We start from the raw sequence: 7,501 nt of genomic DNA, 5'->3' as shown, positions 1-7,501 counted from the left end.
CGGAAGAAGCTAAAGTCATTATTGACCGGATGGCACTCAATGATCGTCAAAGTCAACATGACCGTAGTCCTTCACAACGTAAACCGGGAGTTCTTGAGTTAAATACCAATGACGCCATTCTTGCTCAAAACAAGCTACTCTCTCAACAAGTGGAGTTGCTTACTCAACAAATGGCCAAGCTTCCACAGCAAATGAAGGAAATTCAAGCTTCTCAAGTTCGACATCAAGTAGCAGGTTGCGAATTATGTCAAGGGGATCACCCTACTGGTTTTTGTCCTCCACTGGAAGAAGTAAGCTATGTGAACAATCAAAATCAAGGCTATCAAAGGAACAATCAAGGTTATCAACCATCAAGGTTCAACAATCAAAATTTTCAGCAGCAAAGTCCTTACCAACATCCAAATTCTCAAGGACAGCAGTCGCAAGGAGGAAGTTCCAAGCTAGAGGATACTCTTCAACAATTCATGCAAGCTTCCATGGCAAATCAGAAGAGTAACGAAGCAGCAATTAAAAATCTGGAAACTCAAATAGGCCAACTTGCAAAGCAACTGTCGGAACAAAACGCAGGATCTTCTTTCTCCGCTAACACTCAACCCAATCCAAAGGAGCACTGTAAAGCAATATTTACTAGAAGTGGTAGAGAGTTGACAGGTGAAAAAAGTGAGGAAATTACAATAGATAATGATATGGATGCTATGATGGAAAATGAGTATGTGGCTTGTGGAAAGAAGAAAGTGGCAGAAACTGCTCAGTTCGCGCCGCGATCTCCCTTCGCGCCGCGAAAACAGCAGAACCAACAATTGATGGAAGAGCAGCAGTGTGAAGCGGAAATGAATAAGGAAATCGAACCAAGGAAGAAGAAGAAAGGAGAGAAAGGAGTGAAGGTCAGTCCAGTTCAACATTTACCATATCCGCACGCACCATCAAAGAAGGATAATGCTAGGCATTATGCACGGTTCATGGACATCTTCAAGCAACTCCAAATCAACATTCCATTTGCTGATGCATTAGAACAAATGCCGCGGTATGCTAAATTCATGAAGGACATTCTTACCAAGAAAAGGCGACACGTGGAAGATGAGACCATATTGCTTGATGCACGGTGTAGCGCCATCATCCAAAAGACTCTCCCAAGGAAGGAGTCTGATCCGGGCCGGGTTGTTCTACCGGTAACCATTGGAAGCACATACGTTGGAAATGGTTTGATTGACTTGGGCTCTAGTATAAATTTAATCCCCCTCTCCATTGTAAAAAGATTGGGGAATGTTGAGATTAAATCGACGAGAATGACTCTACAACTAGCCGACAAGTCTACCACCTCACCATACGGAATCGCTCAAGACATGCTTGTGAAAGTGGACAAATTTTTGTTTCCGGTGGATTTTGTAATAGTAGAGATGGATGAGGACCGTGATGTACCCCTAATTCTTGGAAGACCTTTTATGAAAACTGCTCGGATGATGATTGACATAGATGATGGGCTAATGAAAGTGAGGGTGCAAGATGAAGAGGTAGCCTTCAATCTTTTTGAAGCCAAAAGGCATTTCAATGGTAAGTGTGAGTCGTTCCGAATCGATGCCACCAAGGAGGAACCAGTGGAGATCGCAAACCAGGCTCATGTTTCTAACCCATCAGAGAAATCTCTTATCGGAGTCTACAAAGTTTCGACCCAAAATGAAGGAGAAGAGATGGAAGCAATGTTGCATGAACTAGAACCTCGCGGAGAACTTGTTTATCATGAAGAGACAAACGAAGGCTTGGATATGACAAAGGAAGTGGAAGAGCCAAAACTAGAGCCAAATTTGAAGTATTTGTTCTTGGGTGATGACTGTACTAAACCGGTGGTCGTTAGTAATACATTGTCCACAAAAGAGGAAGACAAATTGATTCAAGTGCTGAAAAAGAAGGAGGTTGTCAAACTATTGGAGGCCGGGATGATTTGTTCTATCTCTGATGGTGAATGGGTGAGTGTTGTGCAAGTAGTTTCGAAAACGGGTGGTATCAGATTTTATCGAAGGTTCATCAAGAACCTCTTGAAGATAACCAAGCCCTTGAGGAAGTTGCGTAACAAAGCCGGATCGTGAAGACCGTTGAACCGTCGAGCTCTAAACGACGTTAAACAAAGCGCTTGTTGGGAGGCAACCCAACGTTGTAAGTCTACATTTTCATTTTTTCCTGCTGTGTGAGTTTCTGCTGTGTTAAATTTTGAAAAAAATTGGGTTCTGTTTTTTTCCGTTCGCCTCGCGAACACAGTTCGCCCCGCGAACTGAATTCACAGCTTCAGTTCGCGCCGCGAACAAAGTTCGCCCCGCGAACAGTGAATGGCAGAACCATTTTTTTTGAAATTTCCTTCAGTTCGCCCCGCGAACAAAGTTCGCCCCGCGAACTGAAAAAAAAAAAAAAAAAAAAACTTTTGTTTTATGTCATTTTCGTTTCATTCCTATTTTCACGAACTTAGGAGATTCTTTCAACAACCTCGCTACTCCACGTCCAAACCTCCAAATTTCAAAACTTCCCCTCTTCATTCCCTTCCTAAGAGGATTTTGTTGATTATGCTAAGTGGCCTGAGGGCAAGCCAATTTTTTTTTTTGGGGGTGCAGGAGGTGGTGTAACCCATGGCGATGAGTTGAAGGAAGATTGAGGAGTTTGTTGAATTTTAGAGTTTGTCTTGATAATTGCATGAATACTATTTGAGATTTAAGTGTGTTTTTAATCAACTTGGTTTACCAACATTTCTGTTAAATTGTTCTTACTCTTAAGTCAAGCTTAAAGCAACCGAGAAATGATCGCAAAGAAAGAAGCATAGGACACTTCGAGTGGTGATGATAAGAAGTAGTGTCGGTATGTCAAGGTACACTTTATCGCTTTCTAGACTTAACATGAGTAGTTTGATGGTTTGTGCAAATTTCATATCATAAACTCATTGAAATGTATGTCATCTTTGAATCAAAATAGGACTTAATCATTTGTGAGGAAGCTTTCCATTGTACACTAAAAAGCGGGAAACCGAGCATTATTTTAACTCATTCTTATCATGCTAAATCATGCATCAATCTATTTTTGTGTGTAAAATTTTTGAAAATGATAGAGGCATTGTTGTGAGAAAAACCACTTGACCAAAAAGTTTGAATCAACTAACCTTGTGAGGAATAATCCTTAGTTAAACCCCTTTGAGCTTAATTTAGGATTCATTTTGTTGATCATTAAAAAAATCAATTGAAAATTGTGGAATAAATGAATCCTAATTTCTTTCGTGTCAATTTAAACCTTAAATCGAGTTGTTGAAAATTTTGCCTTTTGCTTATGTCTAAGTAGGAGCATTATTGAATAGATTTGGTTTTGGAAGCTAAAGTTGGGGAGAGTAAAGTGAAAAGTTGATTAGAAACTTGGAAAAGTGAATTTTTATGAAAGGGTGAAAATTTGAAAAGAAAAAAGAAAAAGAAAATACCCTTGAAACCATAGAGCATAGAAAAAAAAAAGATTAGAAAAAGAAAAGCAAAGAAAATGCTCATGGTTGTGTGGAGTTGAAAAGAAAAAGAAAAAGAAAAAGATAGGGACCAAGGAAAAGGAAATTGTGTAGAGTTGAATGTTTGGGAATGCTCCCTTAGGATAGGCAACTTTGTAAAGTCTCTTAATCATATCCTTTCTTGTAACCTAAGCCATATTACAACCTTTGAAAGACCTCTTGATTCTCATTTTTCACATGATTTGGTATTTGTTGTGATAACCGCTTGATTTGAGTTGTTGTTGATTTAATTGCTTGGATGAGTGAAAGTAACCCTTCATGTTATTCATCATTATTATGATGTGTGTGTAAGTTTGATTCAATTTTGACATATATGGTTGTGAATTCCATTGGAATGATTTTTGCACTCAACCATTTTCCTTATTCATGTTTTGTCTAGAATTAAGATAGGTGGACTGAGAAAAATTCCCAAACACTTTTGAACCATTTGAATATCCTTGGTAAATCCTTGTTCCAATCTTTTGTGTTATTGTCTTGGTTGTGAGGGTGGAAACTTTTGTTTAGGGACAAACAAAATGCTAAGTTGGGGAGAGTTGTTAGGGACCAATTAGTACTACTTTTTATATCATTTTATTGGTCCCTTTTACCAAGTTTTGATGTAATTACACACTTTTATTCTCACTATTTTGTATAAATGCAATTAGGTTTAATTTATTTTGTTTTGAATAGTTATTTCACATATTTGTTAGTTTTGTAGAATTTTTGGATGAGAAAGCTTTAGATTGCAGCATCATAATATGGAAGATTTTGGATGAAGCTTGCAAAGCAAGGAAACTGAGGCAGCTTCAGTTCGCCCCGCGAACAAAGTTCGCCCCGCGAACTGAATGACAGTGTCAGTTCGCGCCGCGAACATAGTTCGCCCCGCGAACCCTGCGAATCCAGCAAACTGATTTTTGGGTCAAAAGTGCTATTTTGAAGGCCAGTTGTTGTTGCCATTTTGGTGTCTGCCTTGGAATAGCTTTTCTGCTTTGGATGAGAATTACCAATTAGGGAAATGTCAACCCTTTTTGTAAAGAAAAATACATTATTCTTGGGGGATTCATTATCATTCACACATTCAGATTTTTTGCAAGGGAGAAAACAGAGTTTTCTCTTCTTTAACATTCTGCTTTGTAACAATGGTGATGAGGAGCTAAACTCCCTTTTGTCAAGATTGGAGGTAGTAGCTATTCTCATCTGTTTATGTATTCACTTTGATTTATATACGAGATAAAGATTGTTGATGTATTGAATACTGTTTTTGCTTTACGTTGAAAACCAGATTTGAGTAGTTGTCGAGAGAGATTACTCGAGTTTAGACATAAAACAGATTTTCAAGTAGTGAATAAGTTGTAGAGATAGATTTATTCATTACTATTCTTGGATATTGAACATTAAAGATTGCTATATTGATAGTTAGGTGGAGAGATCGTCTAAGGATCAATATAGTGATTATCACGATATCATTTAGACATAAATGACTTTGAGAGGATATTTGAACATCATCAATAATCTTGAATCTATTTATTTATCATAGGGAATCATAGACATTTGAAATAGTGAACTCCAATCTTGCCAAACTTCTATATTTGACTAAAACCACTTCATAGTTTTGTTAATTTTCACTCACAAAATATTTCTCCAAACAAAACAACCCTGTTACTTTCTAAACTTATAACATTTGAATTATAGAACGGCGGTAATATTACCCAATCTCTGTGGATACGATACAAAAATATTTGCCGAAGATATACTGTTCAACATGTACCAGATTAAAGTCTCTGATTTGGAGCAGGTTTCTTATTCAAGTTTATTTGCATTTACGTTTTATTTATCTTGCATGCTTTACTTTATTTACTTGCCTGTCTGCCTTTTACCTACTCGCTTATTTAAGTTGCACATTTTATTTACCTATTCTTTTAAACATGATTAATTCTACTATGTTGATTTCTATTTCCATGTCTGGCTAAATCTTTAAATGTTAGGATGTAAGGATCGTCGTTAAGATGATACTCCATTATTTGTATCTACAGAAATGCTTTAGGGGTTGTTTTGATTTTAACACAAGTTTTCAGTACTTATTTTGATCGGTAACTACGAAAGTAAAGCTGAGGTATAGTTGGGTAAGATCGAAAGCCTTCCAAATCTTAAAGATAAACATGGTTAGTTTTAACTGGTCAAAAGTAGCGAAAGCACTTTGTTCGGTTAATTGGGAATTCTTAACACTACTAGAAAAATATTTTGAAACTATTTTCGGACGCGTTTGTAGGTTTAAAATCCGGATCCTTGAGCGAAAGTCATGGATCCCTTTTAAGTTAAACTTTTCAAATCAAAATCACTTTTTAACTAAGTCAAGAATTTAATTTCTTAAAAATAGGTTTACTACTTTAACGCAACTAGAACCCTTCATCAGTGACAATGAAGGGCATTAATTAGAGAGTAAACTCGGTTCTGAATACACGAGAGCGACAGTTCCTGCTAAATTGATTCTCCTCATAGTATGAAATATTTCCCCATAAGTAGTTCTATTTTGAAACAATTGGAGTATTTCCTAATTAATGTGAATTACATCCGAGCCTGCATTTTATCTGAATTTATTTACTTTATTATTTCCTTTTTAGTGTACTTGAACCTACTTATTTGATTTGCCTTAGATCAACACCGTAATAATAGAAATCGATAGATTGACATTTTGGTCTCTGTGGGAACGATAATCTTTTGTATTACTTTGACATGTTCCGTATACTTGCAGAGAAAAAATCGCACACCATCAAGTTTTTGACGTCGTTGTCGGAGATCAATTACGTCAAATTTTCGTACCCTGCTGTTACACCGTCTAGACTAAGGCCCTTTTAACCGGTAAATGCGAAAAACTCGCAGTACCGAAAGTTTAGAGGATCCAATAGCAAAACCTAAGTGATACGCTCGCGCATGTTGTTTGCTCCAAAGAATTAGGAGAGCAATGACCGAAGATTAAAACCGAAGACCACTTAAGGAATTTGCCCAACCTTCTAACGAAGAACCCAGTTCTAGTATAGTAAACTCGATTATTCCTGCTAATAATTTCGAATTAAAACCCTCTTTATTACAACTAGTACAACAAAACCAATACGCGGGTCTCGCTACAGAGAACCCAAATGAGCATTTAAAAGTATTTATCCAATTAGTTGATACGTTCAAGACCAACGGTGCTTCGCCTAAGGCAAATCGTCTGAGACTATTCCCGTTTTCCCTCAAAGATAGAGCACGATCTTGGTTAGATTCCCTTCCGGATAACTCGATAACTACTTGGGAAGACCTCGGGAGAGTGTTCCTTGCAAGATATTTTCCCCCGAGTAAGACCGCTGTCCTACGAAACCAAATAACCAGATTCACTCAAAATCAGGGGGAATCACTTTTTGAAGCTTGGGAAAGATATAAAGAACTAGTAAGAGCATGTCCATATCATGGTCTAGAACAGTGGTTGATTATTCACAAATTTTATAATGGACTTCAATGTAACACAAAGATGTCCATCGATGATGCCGCCGGTGGTGCTCTGATAAACAAACCTTACCCCGACGCTTACGCTCTCATCGAAAATATGGCACAAAACCATTACCAATGGGAGTCGGAACGAGCATCAATGGAGAAAAGGGAGACTGAAGGAGGAATACATGAGGTAAATTGTATGGACATGATGAAAGCTAAAATGAACGCTTTAGCCTTGAAGGTTGAACACATGTCTGCAAATCCTACAACTGCAGTAGCTGTAGATTGTGAAATCTGTGGAACCAAAGGACATCTTGCACCAGAATGCAAGCTGTAGATTGTGAAATCTGTGGAACCAAATGCAATCTTGCACCAGGTAAATTATGCCCAAGGAACCCCGTTTTCAAACACTTACAACCCTGGATGGAGGAATCACCCAAACTTCTCTTATAAAAACAATAACCTTATTCAAAACTCTACACCTCAAAGACCACCAGGTTTTCAGGCTGAAAGACCAATCCAACC

At 37.7% G+C, this 7,501-nt stretch overlaps 1 non-coding gene across 1 annotated transcript; it reads right to left on the bottom strand.

Moving 5' to 3' along the window:
- Positions 1-6,851: 6,851 nt before the first annotated feature.
- Positions 6,852-6,957, bottom strand: LOC127077429 (small nucleolar RNA R71). The gene has a single exon (XR_007787242.1). It is a non-coding gene; the product is annotated as a small nucleolar RNA R71 (small nucleolar RNA).
- Between the last annotated feature and the right edge of the window lie 544 nt (positions 6,958-7,501).

This window comes from Lathyrus oleraceus, chromosome 4 (assembly GCF_024323335.1).
Source record: "Lathyrus oleraceus cultivar Zhongwan6 chromosome 4, CAAS_Psat_ZW6_1.0, whole genome shotgun sequence".
Lineage (NCBI taxonomy): Eukaryota > Viridiplantae > Streptophyta > Magnoliopsida > Fabales > Fabaceae > Lathyrus > Lathyrus oleraceus.
This window is presented reverse-complemented; position numbering and strand designations above follow the sequence as displayed.